The following is a 25,847-nucleotide window of genomic DNA, read 5'->3' on the forward strand; positions in this document are numbered from 1 at the left end:
ATTATTAATTGGTGATATGTTGAATTGAGCGATGACTTGCGATGTAATTCCGAGGAATCTGGAAAGAAAAACTAATCATAGAATGGTTTCATTCTGTCAAAGTTTATTTTTGAAAGTGAATTAGTATCTAAATTTCTAACTTTAGCTGATGTTTCATAAACTTCAATAATTTCGAACGGACCATTAAATTTATTATGGGACTTGTCTTTAATTTGAGATTCTTTTACATACACTTTATCACCTACTTTATATTCAGGGACATTTCTGGTTATTAAATTATCGAATCTCACCTTAGCTTTTTCTTTTTGCGCGATTGATCTTGATCTTGCTATTTTGTAATAGTGTTCCATACGATTATTTAGGTCTCGAATGTATTTTGAGATTAGTTCTTTTTGATTGTAAAGTGTTTCAGGAGGTCTAATAGACGTATGTCCGAATAATAATTCGTAAGGACTGAAACCATGAGTTTTATTTTTTGTGTTGTTATAAGAAATTACAGCATATGGAAGAATATTAAAAGCATGTTCATCGGGATGTTCTGTTTTGTGGATATTTATCATTTCATTTAATGTAGCATGAAATCTTTCTAACGAACCGTTAGATTGAGGATGACTAACGCTTGAAAAAGTTAATTTTATTTCAAAAAGACGGCAAAGGTCTCTTAAGAGGACGTTATCAAATTCTCTGCCACGATCACAATGTATTCTTAAAGGAGTTCCATAGTGTTGGAAAAATACTAATAAAGTATTCGCAACATTTGAAGCTTTCTTATCAGATAGAGGATAAGCTTGAGTGAATTTTGTTAATTCATCACGAATGGTCAGTGCGTAATTGCGAGTAGGATATTCAAACAGATCGATGTTAATTCGTTCAAAAGGTGTTTTTGGTGTCTCTGTGACGACTAAAGGTGTACTAAGATTTTTCCTACAAATTTTCACTTTTTGACAAATTTCGCAACTTTTAATTAACTTTTCGACATCCTTGGTTAAACCTAGCCAATTATATTTTTCTTTAATTCGCTTAATAGTTTCATTTATACCTCGATGTAAGTTGTTTTTTCCACTATGGTATTGCTCCAAAATGATTGGAATTTGGTCATCGTCTGGGGTTCTGACAATATTTTGGCATATTTTCAAATGAACATCTTTGTCGGCCAAAATAAAACATAGAATTTCAGTTATAGGTAACTGTAAATTATTTTCTATACAATATGTTTTATTAGGTTCAAATTTTTCACGATCTTTATATAAAGTTAAAAAGAGAATTGGAACTACGGAGTCATTATCGTAAGGTAGTGGTATTATGAAATATTTACGATCTTTGACACTTTTACTAGAAACAATATTAATCGTTTTAGATTGAAAATCGAAATCTTTTTCTAGTATATCGTCAATGATTTTCTCATGCAGTTCTTCGAGTTTATTTCGCCAAAAGAATGTAACGATGTTTTTGTGAGATTTATCTAAAAGTTGTAAATTAGATATTTCTATTTTTGAGTAGTCATTCATAGATGTGGTTTTATATAAATGCGTAAATGTATTGTATTCGTTAGTTATTTCTTCGACATTCATAAAACTGTTGTCTTCAAAAGGTGGATCTTCATTATTAATAGATGGTCCAGCTTCTTCGTTTAAAGCAAAATTTCGAACTTTTGAGTGAAATTTCACACATTCTTGAAAATGATTAACTCTTATTCTTGATAATGCATCAGCGTTGTTATTGATTCTTCCGGGTTTGTATTCGATTTTATAATCATATTCCTCTAACTTTAGACGCCAACGTGCTAAGCGACTTCCGGGGTCTTTAATGGAAAAGAGCCATGTTAAAGGACGATGATCGGTAATGAGAATGAATTTACGACCAAAAAGATATGGACGAAAATGTTTTACTGCCCATACAATTGCGAGGAGTTCTCTTTCAATTGTGGAATATTTTGTTTCAGCACTACATAGAGTTCTTGAGGCGTAAGCAATTGGTAAATCTTTTCCAACAGGACCTTGGGATAAAACGGCACCTATCGCAAAGGAGCTTGCGTCTGTTGTAAGCAAAAATGTTTCGTCAAAATTGGGATAAATCAAAATGGGATTTGAAGTTAAAGCTTTTCTCAATGTGTTAAAAGAGTTTACACATTCTTCATCAAAATGGAAAGTAACATCTTTTTGAAGTAATTTAGTTAATGGTTTAGAAATCTTTGCGAAATTAGGGATGAATCGTCGGTAGTAACCGGAAAGACCTAAGAATGATTTTATTTCTTTAGGTGAAGTAGGGACTGGGAATTTTTCAATGCATTTAATTTTGTCTGGATTGGGTTTTACACCATGTTGAGTAATAAGGTGTCCAAGATAAGCTACTTCTTTCCTTAAAAATTCACATTTGTCTGGTTGAATTTTTAAGTTTGCGTTACGTAGACGTTTAAAGACTTCCGTTAATCTGGTAATGTGTTCGTGAATAGTTGGTGAATAGACAATAATGTCATCCATGTAAACTAGACATCGTTCATTTTGAATGCCTAAAAGAATGTTGTCCATGACGCGTTGGAAAGTGGACGGTGCATTCTTGAGTCCGAATGGCATACGAACAAATTCGTAAAGACCATTTTCAACTGAAAAAGCTGTTTTTGAAATGTCTTTAGGATCTACTTCAATCTGGTGAAAACCAGAGGCAAGGTCGAGTGTTGTGAAATATTCACACTTACCTAATTGGTCTAGTAAATCAGAAATATTTGGCAATGGGTATTTGTCGTCAACTGTCAGTTCGTTAAGTTTGCGGTAGTCTATTACAACTCGCCACTTTTGTTTTCCAGAAGCGTCTAGCTTCTTTGGGACAACCCATACAGGGGAAGACCATGGAGATGTAGAATGACGAATAATACCTTGATCAAGCATTTTATTAATTTGAGATTTTACTTCCTCTTTATGAATTTGCGGGTATCTATAAGATTTTGAAAATACAGGTCTGGCACCATTAGTTTCGATTGAGTGTTTTATCTCACTAGTGAAAGATAGAATGTCGCCATCTAAATAGAATATATCGGAAAATTCAAGACAAAGTTCAGTAATTGCACATTTTTCTTCGTCATTAAGATGATCTGTTCTAAGTTGCTTTTTTATTAGCGCGTGTCTGTCTTGTGGTTGGTCAGTATAATTATCGGGATTCAAAGAATAAGCAAGTTCGTTGTTCTTACATTCCGGGACAAATGGTTCTATAATTATGTCTGAAAACTCGACAGTTTTATTAATTACGTTAGCATTTATAACAGATGTAAGAAATTCACCTTGTTCATTGACTTTAACTAAGGCGTTAGGTAATCGGACCTTAGCTTTTTCTTGGGCATAGAGAATTGCACTTGTATTAGCTAGATTGCATTTTAATTTGCATATTTTTTCGATTCGGCCTTCGATAGAAATTTTATTATTACATTTTTTATTGCAAAAATTGTTCTCTTGACTTTGATAAGGAGAGTTTGAAATTGAATTGTTACTTGAATCATTAGTTACTTTATGTAAAGGAATAGTTTTAAAATTTGTAATAAGTTGTTTTGATTTTAAATCGACAATACAATTATAGTGATCTAGAAAATCTAAACCTATTATACCATCAAAATCAATATCCAAATCGTAGATATAAACTTTATGATCACTTCCAGCTACAAAAGGTATACAAACAGATTCAGTAATTAAAATTTTTTGATCTGTTATTCCTTGAACTGTTATATGTTCGGGATTTCTACGAGAATAATTTTTCACTGTGTTTGCTTTAAATATTGAGATTCCTGCTCCGGTATCAATAAGTAATTTAAATGTTTGCGAAGCGTCGTAAATATAATAAAGATTTTTTGAGTTCACTGTTAGTAGTGGACTTAAAGAAACTGTTGTTCCGGGAAGTTCATGTTCGGGTTCATGTCGTCGAAATTCAATGTTTGAAGTTGAGATTGGATTTGTGAAACTGGGTTTGAGATTGTAGAATTTTCTGGGGGATGGTTGCTTGACGTAGCAATCTGAAAATCCTGACTGCTTTCAGTTTCATGGGAATATGATGTGTCAACAAGATTCTCATTTATTTGGTACAATTCATTATTTGGGAGTTGATGAAACGTTTCAGTTTCAATTTGTTCATTAAATGATTGATTAGGAAAATCTTCATATTGGATATGTAAAGTTCTTTGTGCTCCATTAGAATTAAAAGGACGTTGATACGAATTTGATCTAGGTTGAAAATTACTTTCATTAGGGGTAAAATTAGTTGGTCGATTTGAGTGTGCGTTATTATTATTATTATTAATAATAGGTCGCTGCATAGGAGAAGAGTTTGTTCTTTGATCAAAAACTGGTCTTTGAAAATTATGGTTAAATTGTGGAGGTCTTTGATTTGATGTTTGTCTACATTGACTTGAAATATGACCAGATCGGCCACAATTGTTACATCTGGGAATCGAATTGGGTTTGGTTTGTGGTTTAGGATTTTGAGTTAATCTACTTGATTTTTGTTGTTCAAAATAAGACAATTGAAGTTCTCTTCGAATTCTGCTTTGAGCTTCTAATAAAGTTTGTGGATTACTAGCACGAATTAATTGTCCTAAGCGAAAATCTAAACCAGTTAATAAAGCGTTCAATGCCATAGTTTCTATTAAACTAGTTTGAGCATCTTTTTGTTGTCTAGATAAGCCTGATTTTTGAATATTAGCAAGTAATTTTGAATTTAATACTTGAAGTCGATTATAAAATGTAAGGGGTGATTCGTTTGGCAATTGTTTTAATCTTTGTAAATCTTGAATTAGCGATGAGAGATCTCTTGAGTCTCCAAAATGTAAGTTTAGTAAATGTTTAAGTTCTGCATAAGTTCCTGGATTTCTAGAACTTATTAATTGAGCGGCTCTACCTCTCATTTTATTTTTTATGTGAATTAAAAGAAAAACTTTCTGTTGTGTTGTAGCCATATTAAAAGCACAATCACAAGCATCAATAAAATTTCCTAGAAAGATTTGATCACCATCAAATTCAGGAATAATTGAAAAAATTTCTGATAGTTTGTAAGGTTCTACTTCTACAACCGTTGCTGTTGTATCTGGCATTTTGATATGTTAAGATAATTTTTTTTTATAACTAGTATTAAAATTGTTTTTAGTTTAAGTTTACTTTCTTATAGCTTAAACCAAAGATAGGATAGGGTATTAATAGTTTGGTGTAAGGAAATGCGATATTTGGAAAATCGAACAGTTTCACACAAAAATGTAAAATTGTAAAGTAAATCGAGATGATTCTTTACTTACATAAAAATTAACATTCCGTCGTGTTCTCGCTGCTGCTACTGGACTTTCCGGACGTAGTTTTCACGAGTGATGATCGGATTGCTTCTGACTTCTGAGTCTGAGGTTCTTTTCTTCGTTAAGGGATTGGAATCCGCCGTTACTAGTTAGAATACTCGTGTTCTAGCAACGTTTACGAATCCTACCGACTGCGCCAATTTGTTGGGTTCTTCTTCTTATGAAGCACTTTTTAAAAAAAATTATTTATTTCAAGAAATCACTTAATTATATTGGAATAATAAAATAATGGTACTATTAACTACTTATGCAAAAGTTTAATATTAATAGACGCGATTTTTACACTACACCTCTAATTTATAATATTAGCCTATGCTGACACAGCTTGATTGCACAATTTTACTATAGCTATGGTTTTGTAATTGGAACACGATTTCCGTTTAGCTGACTTGGCAATCTTATGGGTCAGTGTCCGTCTCTGGTGGGTGACCATGATATAACATATATATAATCTTTATTTTCAATAGAAAAAAGGCTATCGACCACTTGGTCTTTCTGCCTATGTTTACACTGGGATTTTTTATAGTTATAGTGTCCATGTTAACTTATTTCTAATTATTTACAATTTATTTACAAAAAAAAAGTAGTCTTAGTTAAAGTGCTCTAGTAGGGTGGCAGTGGGAAAGAGGTAACGGGATTGTCCGGTTTGTCTTGTTATGCACAGTGGGTTTATTATTGTCCAGTTGTTTGGATTATTTTTCCATTTGTTTTGTAGTTTTATAAGTCTGTCTGTTATTTTGGTCATGTTTGTACGTTCGTAGAGAAGTTGGTTGGATGGGTTGTGTAGTGGGTTTTCTGGGTGTCTTATTTTGGTTATTAGTCTTAGAGCAATCTGTTCCGTAGTCTGAGTATATCTGTTAGTTTTGTCAGTAGCGTTTGCTCTAAGTAAGTGTCCGTAGCTCGGTCCGTAGTCTAGAACTGGTCCACAGATGGATTTGTATATTTGTGTGGCGGTTTTCGTGCTAATACCTTTGTTTTTGTATGTCAGTGATCTAACTAAAGTGTTTTGTCCGTTTAATAGTTTCAGTTCTTGCATTTTTTAAGTGTTTTGTAAATTTTAGTTTTTGGTCCAGTATTACGCCTAAGTATTTTACGGTTATGTTTGGGGAGTCGTCTTTGATCTTATGATTTGGTAGTAAAAGTTGGTTTTTAGTTGCGCTGGGGGTCAGTCTCCATCTGTAAAACCATGTCATAGTATCGTCAGTAAGTGATTGTAGTTTTGAGACTGCTTTTGACGTAGTTTTGTCGTGTACTATAAGTGCAGTGTCGTCTGCGTATTGTAACATTTATGCGGTTTTGTCAAATTGATTTTTGTCCTGCTTGTTGTGATTGTATATGTCGTGGCAGTATAGGTTGTAAAGTAAAGGTGAGAGGGGTGATCCTTGGGGTAGTCCTTGTTCAGGACTGAAAGGAAAGGAAAGTGTGTTGTCTATCCGAACGTGCAGTTGTCTATTTTCTAGTAAATTTCTGATTGTGTAAAGTAAGTATTTTGGTGTATCAAGTTTATGTAGTTTGTAAAGTAGTCCTTTGTGCCAGACACTGTCAAAAGCTTTGTTAATGTCCATGAACAAACAAGCTGTTTTGTTGCCGTTGAGATGCGTTATTTGTATGTTGTTAGTGAAGATGAAAAGTGGATGTATAGTCGAGTGTTTTGGTTTAAAGCCAAACTGGTATGATGGAATGTGCTGTCCAATCTGTTCATGAAGTCTGTGATAAATAATATAAAACTACGAAACACGAAACAAAGCAATCTGGTCTATTGCAAGGGCGTCGCCAAGGGGAGTAGGTAGAAGCAGCTGCCCCCCCCCCTTGAAATTAAAAAAAAGAAGGAGAATCGATAAAAATGTACAGGATTTTCATGATAAAGTAGTCGAGAAATTTACGAAAAACCCTCAGAGATTATGTTTTAATTAATATAATCAAGAAACGAGTTTACTGAAGAAGTTTCTTGCAATTTTCAATAAAAACCAATCTATTGACTCCGTTTTAAGCAATAAAACTGTGCAAGTCTGTCAAATAGGATTGATGGTTATCAGTCTGCAATGGAGCAATATTGTCACGAAGGAAATAAATCAAATTTATTTCACTTGAACGAAAACATTAAAAATGTGGAATTTATTTTACTTGAGCGAGTTAAATTTGAAAACCAAAAATAATGGTTTTTAAAAAACACAAATTTATTTCGGACGAGTTACAAAGTGAACTTAATAATATGGAACTGAACCCGAGCACTACATTTCTAGTTATTTTATATAAAATTAGTTGCTGACTACACATTACATAGTTGCTGACTATACATTACATAGTTTAAGTATTTCTAATAAAAGGGTTAGGTATGTAACATATAACTCCTCCCGATCTAGAAATGAGACTACGTCGAATTTGGAAACTACACTATAATATCTGAAGCTCCTGGATCATGTGAGGTTTCGGAGGTTGGAGGCATCCTTCTTAGAAGAGGGTAGATCTTTTTGTAACTTAAATAGATGCAAATTAACACTACAATAATATATAATGGAATGGTCCATATATTAAGAACTTGATTTGGTTTGGCGTTTTGTAAAATGTACTTTGTTTTTTCACTTTCACTATTGAGAATGTCTTGTATTTGTTGCACTTTGTTGTTGTAAAATTTAGAGCACTTAACTTTGTTTCACTGAACTTCAGAGGCTTCTGAGACAATATTAGGATTGATTAAACTCTTTGAACTACCTCTATCAATTAAGAAATAAGCTTTAATTTCTGGGATGCAAATATAAGGTACATCGGAATTTATGTTACATAATACTATGTTAGTTCGTTGCCTTGCTGAGCTTGTATAAAATTTTCCTGTAATTCGCTCGGATCGTTTTCAGTGTTAAAGTCGTTTGTTGCGTCTTAATTCTGTGAAAAGGGGTCAGTATAATCTTGACCGGATAATGCACTCTGTTCAAAGTCAGGATTATAGTAATTTTGCAAATAATCATAATTTTCATATTCATCAGAATTATAGGAATAGCCATAACATTGTTCACTTGACGCCGTTTCAGGAATTTGAGTGTTGGGAATCGGATTTCCTAATGAACTGGTTGGACATACAGTGCGTTTTTTTTAACGCGCAACATAGGATTTCACGTATTAAATTTTTAAGCCCATGTTAGACCATGTTATTTTGGAACTACAAGTATAAAACTTGACGGGTGGCTATTTCGTACCCTGAAGCTTAAGTAAATTTACCAATTCGGCCTAAAAAGTGTTAAAAAACTTGCAAAAAATCATCTTTTTTCGAAAAGGTTTTATCGTTTCATACTCCCTGTATGCATTGTTGTTCTTTGTTGTTTTTGATACTGGCACGGCAGGTAGCAGGTAAAATTTGGCGTAGAAAGTAAAAGGGGGTGATCATTAACTTTATATCAAGAAAGTTAAGAACAAAAGAAGTATTTTTATAAGTGAATTGTTCAAATTGACCTCCGTTTGAAGCCAAACAGTATATAGCAAACAATCAGAAAAAGCCCTTTTGACGTTCAAAAGATGTCGGGTCGTGATGCAGTCAAAATAAGTCACTGATAAGTCACTTTACCTGCTACCTGCCCTGCCAGTATCAAAAACAACAAGGAACAACAATGCATACAGGGAGTATGAAAGGATAAAATTTTTCGAAAAAAAATGATTTTTTTCCAGTTTTAAATCACTTTTTAGACCAAATTGGTAGACTTACTTAAGCTCCAGGGTACTAAAGACACACCCGTCAAGTTTTATACTTGTAGTTCCAAAATAACATGGTCTAACATGGGCTTAAAAATTTAAAACGTAAAATCCTATGTTGCGCGTTAAAAAAAACGCACTGTATATCTTGGGCATAAAGTTCTTGAAATGTGTATTTAGGTTTAGGCCTATTAGATGTCATCGTATTTTTGGAAATTGTGTCCCAATCCATGCGAGTGGGTTGATTTGAATTATTAGGTCTTTGATTTTGGAAATGAGTGTTAGGTTGTGGCTGATTGTATGTTTGAGGTCTATTAAAAATAGGAGGCCTAAGAATATTACGTTGTTGGTTATTAGATTGGAAGTTTGGCTGTGAAGGCCTGAATTGAAAATTGTTTTGTTGTGGCGGTCTGAATGAAGAGTTATTGAACGACATTGGTTGGAAAGGCCTGTTAGGGAAAGAGGGTTTTGAAAAATTGTTAAATGGTAATCTTGCAGTATTAAATGGATTAAATGGAAGAATTACTTGTTACTGGTTTTTGTTGTTTGAAATTTGAAAGAGTACTTGAAACATTATTTCTTCCTAAACTAAACTGCAGAAAGTTTTCTTCTTCAGATGTATGTGCTCATGCTTCCTCTAAATTTTCAGGGTCTTTCAACCTTACAACTAATTGTAAATGATACGGTAATCCTGCTAGATAAGTCTTTAAAGCAAAATCATCGTAGTGTGCAATTTTAATAATTTTTTCATTTTCATCATGCACTTCTGTGCTTAATTTTGCAAAAAAGAGACTGCGAGCATCTTGTATACGCATACCAAACTGAAGAGGATGTCCGTTCTTTTGTGGTTTTAGTGAAATAAGATCTTGAATTAGACAGTCAATTCCACGTTGATCAGAAAAAGTTAAATTTAAAGCTCTTTTTAAAGCAATCCATGAATTAATTTCGGACCTAGTACCAATTAAATCAGCGGCCCTGTCACGTAATTTACCTAAGATGGTATCAAACAATATAACATTTATTGGATCTGCTGGGTTTTCAGCATTTTGAAAATTACGTAACAAATTTTCGCAAGAACTGATAAATCTTTGCAAAGTCCTAGTATTACCGTCAAAAGGTGGTATGTTGTCTGCTTGATATCTAAGTAAACTAATGTCTCTATTCATTTTGTTAGATTCACTTACTTCTTGAATGTTTGAAAGTGTTTACTTAAAATAGTTAAATATTCAGATTGTTCTTGTTCAATACGAGTGGAAGATAAAACGTTTCTACTTGTTAAACTTAGTTGTGATAATTCAGAAGCAATATCTTCAATGTCAGACATAAACTATAAAGATTAATTAAATTCGAGCTGTATCATAGGGAGAAAAAAAGAAAATGGAAAAAAGGAAGTCACTTACAATAAGATTTCGGCTATGATGAGCTTTATCATTCTCGAATGGATGCTGGATACTTAGTCTTCTATATGTAGTTGCTTACTGCTATCCTAAAGGAACCTTATTGGAGGAATCCCAGGCACTTAACTTCTAATCCTAAAGGAACCTTGTTGGAGGAATCCCAGGTACTTAATCCTACAGTTCCCGGAGTTGAGTCGAAGTTGGACTTTCTCCACTCACTCGTTCACTCTCCAAAACGTGTTTTTAAGGTTTTACGTTCCGATTGACAAACCGTTAAAACCGACCGGATTTCGCGATTTTTGTCGAACTCGTTCAATCAGAATCCTACTGACTGCGCCAGTTAAATTTGAAAACCAAAAATAATGGTTTTTAAAAAACACAAATTTATTTCGGACGAGTTACAAAGTGAACTTGATAATATGGAACTGAACCCGAGCACTACATTTCTAGTTATTTTACATAAAATTAGTTGCTGACTACACATTACATAGTTGCTGATACATTACATAGTTTAAGTATTTCTAATAAAAGGGTTATTTATGTAACATATAACTAGCACTTTCTTTTTCACCTCAATTTTTTGCCCACCACTTTTACCACTCATAACTTCTTGTGTGAAATTTATAGCTTTAACCAACACGTAGATAAACGATTAGATTGCGGAGCGTTTCAGAAGCACGTCGTCCGTTCGACACCGTCGCGCTCTACTCTCTAGGATTACCTGTATATCAAATGGATGTGCAAAGTGCCTTTTTATATGGTGACATCACTGATGACGTTTACATGTCATTTCCTGGTCAGAATGTAAATAAGGCTGCAACTGTGTGCAAATTGAAGAAGTCAATATATGGGCTCAAAGGTTCACAAAAATGTTGGAATTTCAAATTTAACATTTTAATTGTTGAAACTGGGTTCAGAAGATCTGAAAACGATCCTTGTCTTTATAGTAAAATTACAGACCAGTCAAAGATTTTTGTGCTATTTTATGTTGATGATCTTCTAATTTTGGGCACAGATATTACCGAAGTTAATGATTTAAAATTTGTACTAAATAAGAATTTTTCTATGAAAGACCTCGGAATTATTACTGATTATTTGGGTGTAAATGTTGTTCAAAATTTGGAGTTGGGATGTACTAAACTTTCTCAAGGTGATTATTTAAAACGGGTATTGCAAAGGTTTAAGATGCAAGATTGTAACCCTATTAGTACCCCAATGGATTCAAATTTTGATTCTGACATGTTAAAATGTTCAGACATCGATAAAGACCTAATCAAAAAGTGCAGACAAATAATCGGTACTCTTTTATATGCTGTATCAGCAACTCGACCAGACTTATGCAATTGTGTCTCGATTTTAAGTCGTTTTCAAGATAAACCAAATGTCAATTTGTTTAAGGCGCTTAAGAGGGTTCTCCGTTATGTTAAAGGTACTTTAGATTTAAAATTGGTTTTCAAGAAGGGATGTAATACTGATATCATTTGTGGTTATGTTGATTCTGATTGGGGGGGAGATACCGTAGACCGGAAGTCAACAACAGGTTTTAAGTAATACTGACACCAGTAATTGCTTAAATTTACTGGTGTCAGGGAGTGAATATTCCCTTGTAAACGAGGACGCACACCATCCTTCATTGCTGGTTAACTTTTCAGCCTCTATTCCTCGTTCTGACAACTTTCAAATAAATAAAGTCAATAAGGTCACTTTTAATTTCAGAAAAGCGAATTTTCCCGTTTTGTATGACATGATCCTAAAGACGGATTGGAGCCCGGTCACCAACCACAATAATGTCAATGAAGCATTGAATCATTTTTATATTAATTTGTGCAACATATTTCAGTTATGTGTACCTCATAAAATCACCCGTCGTCGCCGTTTTCCACCCTGGTTCAATAAAGAAATAATTACCAACATATTCAGTAAAGAAAAAGTCCATAGAAATTACAAAAAGTATGGTACTGAACACTTACTTCAACGTTTCAGAACACTGCGCTCTATTATTAAAGTCCAGACCCATGTAGCTTACACGACTTATTTACGAAAAATTGAGCAAAATCTACCATCTGATCCCAAGCAATTCTGGGATTTTGTCAAAGATAAAAAGAAACTTTCAAAAATTCCAAATACCGTCACATATTCGAACAGGGTTCATCGTGGATCCGAAGATATTGTATCGGCTTTTGCTGACTATTTTCGTTCGACGTATACCGACTCAATTCCCTTGGATAAAGTTCAACATTCCAATGCAAGTGCCTGTATTCCTGCGTCAGTAAAAGTATTGGATATTGATGAAAACGATATTCTGCTTGCTGCCAAATCGCTAAGCAATAAATTGACATCTGGTCCCGATGCTATCCCCAGCTTCGTCGTCAAAGATTGCGTGTCGGCGTTGGTGCTTCCGCTTAGACATATATTTAATTTAATTTTAAAAACAAGTACTTTTCCTAACAAATGGAAAGAAGCCAAAGTCTGCCCTGTACTCAAAAAGGGTTCTTCCGACATAGTGGAAAATTATCGACCCATTTCCATTCTAAGCAATTTTTCGAAATTATTTGAGATATGTCTACCTATCAACATGGCTTCTTTTCTCATAGATCATGCGCCACCAATTTAGCCTGCTTTTCACAGCATGTCTGTCAAGCGCTAAATGATAGGAAACAGGTTGATGTTATTTACACCGACTTCCAGAAAGCATTTGATCGAGTGGACCATTTCGTTCTGCTCGACAAATTAGATAAACTGTTCGGGTTTTCTGATTCTTTAATTGACCTTGTAAAATCATACCTATCATCTAGGCGACAATTCGTTCAAATTGAAGGATTTACTTCGAATGCTATTATTGCTAACTCTGGCGTGCCACAGGGATCTAACTTAGGACCCCTTTTATTCAACTTGTTTATCAACGATCTCCTGACTAAGCTTGACAGCAACAAGCTTGCTTACGCAGACGATCTTAAAATTTATAATATTATAAACACCATTGAAGATTGTTCTTCTCTGCAGGAGAACATTTCAACTGTCCATGAATGGTCGCTATGTAACAGACTGCATCTCAACGTGGGCAAGTGCAGTGTCACAAGCTATTATCGCATTAAGAATCCTATTATCTTTCAGTACTCCATTGACAGTATGGAACTCACTCGATTGGGGGAAGTGACCGACCTTGGAGTCATATTTGACACAAAATTTACATTTGTACCACACATCAATCAGATGGTTGGCCGCTCCATGAAGACCCTTGGTTTTATTATCAGAAATTGTAGAAAATTTTCCTGCAGTTCCACAATTAAGTTACTCTACTTTGCTCTTGTAAGATCCAAACTAGAATATAACAGTATCATCTGGCATCCTATCTATAAGTGTCACGAATATTCAATTGAATCTGTGCAAAAGAGATTTCTGAAATATTTAATTTTCAAAGAAGACGAAGTCTATCCCGACCGCGGAATTGATTATAACGAAGTTCTAACAAGATTTTCGATCCATTCCCTTTGCAAACGAAGAACTGTTCATTCTGTGAAATTTCTGTACAAACTCATGCACGACCTGATCGACTGTCCCTTATTGCTTTCATCTGTAAATTTTCACGTGCCACGTTTAAACTCCAGACATCAAGTAACATTTCATGTTGATACTCCCTCATCTAACGTCCTATATCAAAACCCCATCTATGTAATGTGTAAGAATTTTAACAGTATGAGTAATCTTTGTGACATTAATTTTAGTGAAATGCACATTTTTGTAAACCTCTTATTGTAGGTGACATTCTGTTGCCTTATTGTTCTTGTCTTCTTCTTCTTCACTATTTTTTTTTTCTTTGCTATTAGTTTAGTTTAGTTTAGTTTAGTAAGTTTTTTTCCTGTAAGTGGATGTATACATCTGTCGGAATAAACGGCTTTATTATTATTATTATTATTATTAAATTGCTTAATAACACAATTTTGTGGACAAGTAGAAAACAGCAAACGGTCTCGATCTCTTCAACAAAATCCGAATTCATTGCGTTGACACAAGCAGTGGGTGAAGCGTGTTGGCTAAGAAAACTGATTTCAGATTTTCAAATTGTAAACGTTGATAAACCAATACCAATGTATGAAGATAACCATTCTGCAATTAAGATCGCAAATAATCCTGAAAATATCCGTAGAGTTAAACACTTAGATATTAAGTTTTCATTTGTTAAGGAAAAATGTGATAAAGGATTTGTAAAGATTATGAAAGTTGGTACAGAGCATCAGTTAGCAGATGTCAAAATGACTCTTAAATTCGTTTTGTTTATTTTTAAGTCGTTGAACAATTTCATTGAGAGGGGGTGTTGTAAACAATGAAATCGTTCATCCCTAGTTAGGTTAGGTCTTGTCAGTCAGTTGTGACTGTCAGTCAGTAGTCATAGTGATTCAGTTGTTATAAAAGGCTTGTATGTAAACTGTTCTTTACTCTCTGAATAATAATTCTTATTTTTTCTCACATTTATCAGTTAATTAAAGTCTGTTGTAAATTACTCCTGCTTATTTATTTTTGCACAAGCACGTCTCGATCCTTCCAACAAAAGTGAATGAGATTTGTGGGAAGTCTATCTATTGTACCTTTCAATAGACAATGAACATATTTTTTTAATCTGTCCTTATATATATATTGATGAGATCCTGGGTGGATATTTTATTTTCATTTAAGGCTAGATTAAATTCAATACCCAGCTCAATGTTGCTTGTACATGAAGAGCTAAATCATTGTTGTTATATTGTTGACAACATCATTAAAATTAAGAAATACCGGCTTAAAAATGTTTGCAGCCAGAAACATTATTATTGTTTGGACATCTTCAAATGCTTTACCAATTTCCAAATAATCTTTTTGAAATATCAAATTTAATTTATTCATTTTATATAAGAGGCTTTAAGAACAAATATAAGTAATTTTGAGAATCCTGTAACATGCTATTTAAAGTCCTAGCCGTGTAATATTTTTCTTTGTCTACAACTAATGCAAAGTAGGCTTTTAACTCTGTATACTGCTCTAAAATGATTCTAATGACATTATATCTGCACAGCCATCTAGTTCTCCTTAATTTTAAAAAATTGTGATATACATATCGCTCAAACTTTTGACAATTTGCCAGCAATTTAGTTACTTAACACCAGATATCATTGATGCTAGACAAGTATTTAATTACTTACATTTTTCCAACAACAAATTTTTTTATGTGCGAATAAAAACAGTTAAAGTTAACTGTTAACTGTTGAACAGTTAAAGTTAACTGTTTTTATTCAAACTAAACTATAATTCCAATATATTAACATTTACTGAAAAGTGAAAATCATTGCAGTTTACAGTGTTCTTTTATGTTTAACACAATATAACAATATCATCATTAGGTGCTTCAGTAAACTGCATTTCTGAACCTCAAGCTAATATGTCATGAGTATATGTAGCCTTACCTAAAAGCATGTTAAGAAATAGTAGTAATATTTTTGAATAAAGTGTAGTTTGTGGTGAGTTTAAATATGAGTTCTAGAAACCACTTATATGAGACATCTACCGATCAAGTACTATGATTGTAAAGAAAACATCTTTGTGCTGCTGCAATGTTCTTTTAAAACAATAAATCCAATACTTATTGAATCTAAATTTTTAGATATTTTGTTTAGTCGAACTTGAACGTGAACCCCTTCCTACAAATACTATACTTTAATGAAGAGAGAGAATCAAATAGTAATACAAAACCACGGACAACGCCTGTAATTCCTTGGGTATTAAGTGCATATTGTGCACCCGAGCATCCACTGTGACGTCACCCGGCGTAACACACACAGAAAAGAAGTTCCGCTGATAGGCCCTCTTGGATCTGATATGGTGTCAAATGCCAACTTGTCACTTTCCTGTTTTGTTTTCCTTTTGTTGTGTCAAAAAAACTAACATGCAGCTAAAATAAATTGTATTTTTATTACAATAGTCTAATAATTGGTGAAGATTATTCACTAAATTCAAGTAAATGTATATTTTTCGATAGACATAATGCACACAACGCCTGCTAGCCCAGGTAAGATTTCAATGGCAATTAGGCAATTTCATACCTAACCTAAATAATCTCTGCTGATGCATCACTTGTATACATTACTAAAAATTTGTCTAGTCTGACAATTTTTTAAGGGTGGTTCAACTAACAAATTGGGCCTATTTCACAGATCGGTATCCTGTATATGTTGAATACTTCACTACTTTTCCATGTGGATGAGAAAATACAACTTTTATGAAGAAATTGACCTAAGCGAAGAACAGATTACCCACTAAGAAGATTGCAACTTATCAATCAAGTTGAAGAGTGAAATGGTGTGCAATGGGTTCAACTACTTACATTAGAACAGTGAATAAAAAAGCAAGTTTTAAGGTCAGTATATTGATTTTACTTAAATTAACATTCAAATGAAAACAAATGCATTTTTCATTATTGTTTTATGTTTAATAATTATCATTGTACACTTTAGTAAACAGCATTGCTCAACATTGAGTTAATATGTATTATACAATGTCTTGAATGTGATGAAATGGAAGGAACTTAAGCCTAGTTTATAAAGCAAAATTTAATTTTAGTTATATTATTAATATTAGGACTAAGAATAGAATCAATGCTTATGACCAAAGAAGTTTATAAAAAAAATAATTTAAATTTAGTATTAGTAATAACTGTATTCACTTAAAAACCAAAATTGTTTTTGGCTAATACTAAAATTAAATCTTTTTGCCTTTTTCGCACCTGCAGGATGGTTAACCAGGCATTGACAGATGAATATTATCGGGGGTAATTGCACAAGTGCATAAAAATTACCGATAATTTTGCATGAAAACTTGTTATCTCTTAACTGCATGAGTTTATTTTCATATTTTTTTGGCGAAAGAGCCCGACACCGAAGGTGGAGGGCTTTTTTAGAAAAAAATATGAATATGACCGAATGCAGTTTGCAAAGATAACAAGTTTGAACGCAGAATTATCAGGTCATTTTTAAGGCACGAATGTAATTTTGGGGAATATTTCCCGAATAAAGAAAATGTTTTGGTTTTGCTGCAACTATAGATTGCTCAATGGAGCTCAATGAACAAGTTCCAAACCGTTTATTAATTTTTGTTGACATCGCGTTTGACATTTTTTGGTTATAAAAAGTCAAAAAACTGCGCAAGGATAACAATTAGTGTACTAGCAATAGGCTCTACAACAATGCAGTTGTTATAGATACGTACAGTGCAATTATCGAAATGCAATTATCACTTTAGAATGCAATTATCGCTGTCATTCTGGTGAAAATGCACTGCTCATATGGGACATTTAACACATGAGGGAAATATTCACAATAATTATAGTTTTTAGGTACATGATTTTATTAACTTTTTTGTTTTTGTTTTGGGTTCCAGCATAAAGAAAAAGGATTGCAGCTACAAACTACAACTTTTTATTTAATATTTACTATTTATGTACTGGCACTTGTCAGTCTATATGTCATGTAATAACCTCCATAAACTTATCATTTATAATCACCTTCAATTTTTACAGTGAATACTAATACTTAAACTAAATTTTGTTCTATAAAGTGAGCTTTACTTTTTGCAAAAACACTTGGAACCTTATTTTTATAGAAGGTTTTGGATTCTACAAACAATTCTTAACATATTTCATGCAACATACTCCATACTGATATTCAATTGTTTTTAAACAAATGTCAAAAAGACTTTTCAAAATTATAGGTCCCACAACTTTTACTTAAAAAAATTGAAAAAAATTAAAAACAGCTGTTCAAAATGAACTCTATGGACTGTTACAATAACCAAGACAGTTTATTATCTTTTTACATTTTTTTTTAAAATGTCATCAATAATTTTTGGGGATGTTAATCTGATTTATTGGAAAATTATTGGTTTCAAATTATCAATATTTACAGGATAATTGTGGTACAAGTTGCATGGAACAATACTTAGAATTGTTTGTTTCTAGAATCCAAGTTATACAATAAAAGAAGTGTTGCCATTTAAAAGATCAAAAATGTTTTAAATACCCAGTTTTTGGGCCCTGTATAATTCCAATTCATATAACACAAGCAGCATTTAATAAAATGAAAAACATAGGGGTCCGAGAATTTTTGTGAAAAGTTAGTCTTTTTAATTTTATTGAACTTAGGCAGCATGCATGTTACAAAAGCACTGTATGTAGTGTTATCTAAATGCATGTTTGAAGGAACAATAATAATCTAATTCATACAGTGTGACCCATTTAGAATGGAAACACCCCTATAAAATTTTAGGTTATTAATCGATTTCAATTATTTTTTTTTTGAAATAATTAGGAATGAAATGTCTATTACGGGAGAAAATTTTAAATATTTATTTCAGTTTTCAGGTCATATTACGATACTTTTTCTTGATAGAAAATGGAGAATTTTTATTAGCGATTTTTTTATTGAAAAAATTACTACGCCACTGGATCTATAGTGCTTTCAAATAGCTGTGACCAAAATTTCATAAAAATCCATTCATTAATAACAAAGTTATGACAAATTAAAATTCAAATTCCTAATTATTTCAAAAAAAAAATAATTGAAATCGGTTAATAACCTAAAGTTTTATAGGGGTGTTTCCATTCTAAATGGGTCACACTGTATATGTGTCAATTCTTCAGATCAAATTATGGCTACGAAATTACTTATACAGTGTGGAACAGCCAAATGGAATAAATTCGATAACGAATAAATGAGAGTGTGTTGGGAAAAACGATTGGACACGTCGATTTATATTTTTAGATGCGCATTTATTAAAAAAAATAAAAATTATATAGGGTGTGTCATGTGACAGTGGCCGATACCAACTTTCTTATTTTAAATACAACCCCCTGTATATTATAATTTTTTTGGATTCTTCAGAAAATTCTAGACATAATTCATGTACAATGTCCCATACCTATCTTCAACTGTTTCGGAAATATTAAGTGTTTTCAGATGTATTACTAAAATTAATATTAAAAAAAGAAAATTATTTTATTTCACAAACAATGTAAAAAAAACAAAAAAACATTAATTTCAATGTAAGAGATGTTCAAAATGTTCGTGAAAATAAGTATTGAGTGTAATGTAGCGAATTTGTGAAATAAAATAATTTTCTTTTTTTAATGTTAATTGTTGTAATACATCTGAAAACACTTAATATTTCCGAAACAGTGGAAGATAGGTATGAGACATTGTACATGAATTATGTCTAGAATTTTATGAAGAATCCAAAAAACTAATAATATACAGGGGGTTGTAATTAAAATAAGAAAGTTGGTATCGGCCACTGTCACATGACACACCCTATATAATTTTTATTTTTTTTTAATAAATGCGCATCTAAAAATACAAATCGACGTGTTCAAGCGTTTTTCCCAACACGCTCTCATTTATTGGTTATCGAATTTATTCCATTTGGCTGTTCCACACTGTATGATACAACATTTGGTTATCTAGTACCATGATTGTAAAGCCAACTCGATGCATTGACATTGCTATCTCAGAAAGTGTAGTTGATAGAGCTTTAGTTAAATGGAGGCAAAGTTGCGCATTTTATTTGGTAAAAAAAAATTCATAAAAGTTTCATTACATCCGGAGATATACGACAAAAACCGGAAAACTCAAATTTCTATTTTATTTTTTTACTACTTTAATTAATGGCACCTTCTGGAGGCACTTTTTTATGCTCTTCAAGAAAATAGTTTTAGTTTTCAGCTCCGACATTTTGTTTTTTAGATACCAACATCAACTTCAAATTTTCAAATACGGACTTCAACTTTTTATTTCATTTTTCAGTAGCCACAGACCTTCTGAAACTAATAATGTGTCACACTTGTCAAAAAAATATACCTAGTGTACCTACTTGTATTATGTATTCGGTATTTTAAGATTTTTTAAAAAATTAAGCAATTGAAATTGATATGTTGTCATAATGAGTAGATAATTTAGTTTTATATAATTTAATAATTAGGTTCATTGCTCCTTCGAAAAAGAGAGAGAGTTTCTTATAGTACTTTTCATTTATTAAAAAAAAATATGTTTTTGGTTAGTTATTTATTTTTCGGATACTCACATGTTTGAATTCGAGGTTGAGTTTTGATGAAACAGCTTAATCATATCAATAGCTATTTATGTAACCAGTTACGAAAAGATCGATTTTGTGTAACGAATGAATGTTTGTAGGGCGAGCGCAGCGAGGTCCTACAATTTGAATGATTTACACAATAAGACATTTTCGAAACGTGTTGCATACATAATTTTTTCTAATTTTGACCAAAAAGCTGTAAAAACTATCTTTTAAAGTGATTTAACCCAAATATTCACTTTCATAGCACCTTGTATATACTGTGACAACGACATGTTATGATGGGTGTCGCCCATATGTTTCTACGGAAATGCATAAAAACAGGGAGTGATGAAATGAACTTTTCATAACTAGTTACATAAAGTGATACTTTTCGTAACTAGTTACAAAAAGTAAAACGTTTTGTCACTCTAATCAGTTTTGAAAAGTGTCACTTTGTATGCCAAAATTAGAAAAACTAAATTATTTACTCATTATGATAACATATGAATTTCAAATGCTTATTTGAAAAAAAAACAAATACCTAAGTACACTAGGTATAATTTTTTGACAAGTGTGGCACATCATTATTTTCGGGAGGTTGGTAGCTACTAAAAAAACGAAATCAAAAGTCCCGGTCCGTATTTTAAAATATTAAGTTGATGATGGTATCTAAAAAACAAAACGTTGTAGCTAAATACAAACATTATTTTCTTAAATAGCATAAATTAATGCCTCCAGAAGGTGCAATTGATTTTCCAAAATAATCAATAATAAAAGGGTAAAAAAATAAAATTGAGAAATTTGATTAATTGTTTTTGTTGGATATCTCCGGATGTAATAAAATATTTTTTTTTTTACCAAATTATTTAGCAATAAAATGCGCAACTTTGCCTCCATTTAACTAAAGCTCTATCAACTAAACTTTCTGAGATAGCAATGCTAATGCATCTAATTTGTAACACACTGTATTTGTGCAGCTGCAATGTTTTTTTAACAATCCAATACCTAATGAAGTTCAATTTTTTGATATTTTGATTATTTGAGATTACCATTTTCTATAAATATGGTCTCAGATGGAAAGTAGTGCATTCATTCTGTGAAAGTAGATTTCTAGTTTCTACTTCAATGTAAAAAATAATGTAAAAAGTTTTAAGTGCATATTGTGCAGCCCGAGCACCCTACTGTGACGTCACAGGGCTTATCACTTTGAGGAAACAAATTCAGCTGATTAAGCCATCTTCCATCTGTTCTTATGTCAACTAAAGTTCGAATTTTTCACTTTGCTTTTGTTTTTATTTTGTTATGTCAAACAGATTCCCATGCAGCTAAAATAGTTATATTTTTAATTTTAATACAATACTTCGAGAAGAGTTGAAAATTATACACTAAAATCAAGTAAATGTATATTTTTTGAAGGACATAGTGCCTGCTGATCCAAGTAAGATTACAATGCAAATTTCATACCTATCCTATGTATTGAACCCTGCTGATGCATCATTACTACACATTTTTCTCGTCTGGCATTTTTTAAGTACAGTTCAAGTAGCAAATTAGGCCTATCCTACAGATCTGTATCTGGTATATGCTAAATACTTCACTACTTTTTCATGTGGGTCAGAAAGCATAACTTTTATGGAGAAATTGACAACTTAAACAAGGCTCAAATTACCCACCAAGAAGTACTACATTAGAACAGTGCATAAATAATAAAAGTTTTAATGTTAGTTAACTATTTTTACTGAAATTGACATTAAAATGAAAAGCATTGCAGTTTTTATTATTGTTTTACGTTAACACAATAATCTCAAAGATAATCATCATTATTTACTTTGGTAAATTGCATTATTGAACGTCAAATCAATATGTATTATATTTAGTGTCATCTAAAAGCATGTTTAAAGTAATAGTAATAATGAGGTAGTTTGCAGTGAGTACAAATGATGAACTCAAGACACCGCTTGTCTCTCTTCTACATTATGAGTACTATGATTATAAAGCAAACACCTTTGTGTAGTTGCAGTGTTTTTAAAACCAAGTAAATTCTTATGAATTTTTAAATAATTTGATTATTCAAGCTATTCCCTGTCTATAAATAATATCTCAGATAGACAGGAATTAACATTAAGGTTGATTGGATTATTTTAATCAGAGTAAACTATTTGGGTAGCTACAAAAAGTATCTTGTAAAACTGTGACAGTCCAAATTTTCTTTGTTTTATAATGTAACGCCCTGTATATTATTGAATTTTTGAATTTACTCATTGATTGATTGATCAGGAAGATTTGTTACATCTAGCGTGCACCGTTTTGTGATCTTTCTTTTTTATAAGCTATGTGATAATATCAGTTTTAATTTAGGCTGGGCAATTTTTTTTAAAACAAAAATTAGAAATGTTTTTTTTTTATTTGACTATGCAGGGTAGAGCATAAATTTGTGGCAGATAAAATATTAGTATTCTTAAATAGAACAACATTTTTTAATACATTTTAAATTCTACACTTAATTCTTAAACTTTTACACTATACAGGGTAATTCAAATTCGACCCTCACCATTGGGATTTCGGAAACCATAAGAGATACGAAAAAGTTTAAATTGGGGCAAAGTTGCGCAATTTAAAGCTGCGAAATGAATTACCCTGTATACAGGGTGTTACAAATTCGTTGAGGCAACGTTGCGCATTTTACTGCTAAAAATTTTGGTAAAGAAAAATTCAAAAATTTGTATTATATACCGGAGTAAATTCCAAAATAATCATTAATAAAGTGGTAAAAAACAAATAGAAATTTAACTTTTTCGGTTTTTGTCGGAAATCTCCGGATGTAATAAAAAGTTTTAGAATTTTTTTTTAGGTATTCAGCTGAAATCGGTTAAAACACGTTGACGTTTTTATGTTCTTGTCGTAATATTATTTTCTTTGTTTCAGGTATTTTCCCGGGGAAGCGAGATACATAAAAAGTCGTACAGGGGAACGCTGGAATTCTTATATATTTTACTAATAAACTAAAGATTGGGGCGCGGGTTGTATGTAGTTTTATTTGCTATTTCGATTTGCTGTTATGTCATATGCAGCATTGTTCTGGGGATGTATTAAAAGAATTGACATTCCTTTAAATGTCAATCTACGCATGGCGAACTGAGTAACTGTGCAGAAGTTGACATTGGAATTGAACCAGACCAGCAATCAGTCATTAATATCTATCAAACGTACAATTTATTCTCCAACTGATTAACATCCTACAGCAAAATTAACTTTTTGTGTCTGCCCAGTTCCGATTTATATCGAAGAATCAACCTTATATCACGTGTGTTATTAGAGTTAGTTATATTATTAGAACTTTAAAAAAACCGCGTTTTTAATGTGTATACAAACTTAGAACGTGTTTGAAACACTCTTTGAGAAAGAAATATAAAATCAATCTTTTTCACATGACTTGAGTCATGATCCGATGATATTGGTTACTTTGAAACTCAAATTTTTACGCAGTAAAGTAGTGTCCATGTTACTCGCAGTGGAGGTGAAATCGTAAAAGTGGTGAAAAAACACGCAACCTTCTCCACAATATATTTATTAGACCCTCAAAACTGAGGTGAAAGTCAAAACGCCTGACATGTTTCGAGCATATAGATGCTCATCTTCAGAGGCTGTAAAAATCTTAATCTACTAAAGAACTCACCGCATAAGTGTAAAACGTACCTTAAGTTTGGTAAATATTTTATTTTGTACCTTCTTTCTAGACGGGGATAATGTACCTGATGAAATGATTTTGTACCTTCCTGTCGATTATTATTGCCTTTTTCTAAAATTTCAGTTTGATGTTTATAAGACATCACATATTTTACGACGGATTTTTTGAAATCTGTGATCGAGATGCTTTCTTGTTCATTTTGTTTGTACAGGGTGGGCAAATAAGCGAGGTAACCGGCTGTACCTCCGAAACTAATGATCGTAGAGAGTTACGGTAAAAAAATTTATAGGATATTATTTATTTATATGACTTTATTTTTTACGGGCAACATGGGTAAAAACGAGCAATTTTTGTTCATGCCTTTAAGGGATATGTTGTACAGGGTGGGCAAATAAGCGAGGTAAGCGGCTATACCTCCGAAACTAATGATCGTAGAGAGTTACGGTAAAAAAATTTATAGGATAAGTAGGCAAGGGAAAATGCTGGAAATTATTTTCAAGTTTCCAAGATGGCTACCAGAGGGCGTTTGCGCCATCTTGAATTACATAAAGTTACGTTTCTTGTGATTTTCCCCAATGAATGTAACAAAAAAGTATTTGCGTTTTAATGTTAACTTAAAGTCGAACATTTTTCTCTATCTTTCGAAATAAAGTGGTGGGGGGTATTTGAATGTTGTTTTAAATAAATGCCTGTAACTTCGAAACGTCTTTAATACATTTGGATAAATTTGGTATCATTGAAAAGAGCATTTCTTGGGCTTTTAGGTTTCTTCTGATAATGACAGTTGTGACCTAAACGGCCGCCGATAGAGGGCGTTATTTGATATTATAACCAAAATAATGGATTTTCTCAAAAAATTTAAATGCAATGATATGACTTTTTGTAGACTAGAAAATAGACAAATGACTAACCAATAAGCCTGCGCAAACCGCATCTTAATATATATTTTTTTTTTTCTTTTTTTTTTTTTCTTTTTTTGTCATTTGTCTATTTTCTAGTCTACAAAAAGTAATATCATTGCATTTAAATTTTTTGAGAAAATCCATTATTTTGGTAATAATATCAAATAACGCAAACAGAACAGAACATTTATTTCATTTTCATCGGTTCTTGATCGTTTCTGTCTCTTAATTTTAGTGTATGACACACTTCCAGTCCTCTCAAAACGTTCCCTAAGTTTTTCAAATGCTTTTTTTTCTGGTTGCCTTCTATCGGGATATCGCTCCTGATACAATCTTTTAGCCAATAATGCATTTTTGTCACTAGCACCCAACACGAAAATCATGTCAAACATCTCTGATTTTGAAAAATTCATATTTAATTTTCATAAATAAAACTTGGTTATTTATTAATTCCAAACAATTAAGTAGGTACCTATCAACAATAAAATTGACAGCGAAATCGATAATAACTTTGACATTCATTATGTCAGTGAGTTTCATGGCAAACTAGAAAATTGAAGCAATATCGCTACGACGACCATGGCCTACTTCGAAAATAATTGCATTAATTTATTCGCGTATTCTTATGCGTTTTTAGACGATAATTCAGAACAATTAAAATAGCGCCAAAACAAGCAAAGATAGGTATGTAATGAAACTAAGAGAATTGACAGGAGAATAATATGCAACCCTTAAATACAGGGTGTTCCATTTAAAAA

At 32.2% G+C, this 25,847-nt stretch overlaps 1 long non-coding RNA gene across 1 annotated transcript; it reads left to right on the forward strand.

Moving 5' to 3' along the window:
- The first annotated feature begins 16,303 nt into the window (after window positions 1–16,303).
- On the forward strand, window positions 16,304–25,107 carry LOC145739844 (uncharacterized). The gene is made up of 3 exons (XR_014181251.1): window positions 16,304–16,444; window positions 16,590–16,792; window positions 23,425–25,107. It is a non-coding gene; the product is annotated as an uncharacterized LOC145739844 (long non-coding RNA).
- The last annotated feature ends 740 nt before the right edge of the window (window positions 25,108–25,847 follow it).

This window comes from Ips typographus, unplaced genomic scaffold (genome assembly GCF_016097725.1).
Source record: "Ips typographus isolate SLU unplaced genomic scaffold, UJ_Ityp_2.0 IpsContig58, whole genome shotgun sequence".
Classification (NCBI taxonomy): domain Eukaryota; kingdom Metazoa; phylum Arthropoda; class Insecta; order Coleoptera; family Curculionidae; genus Ips; species Ips typographus.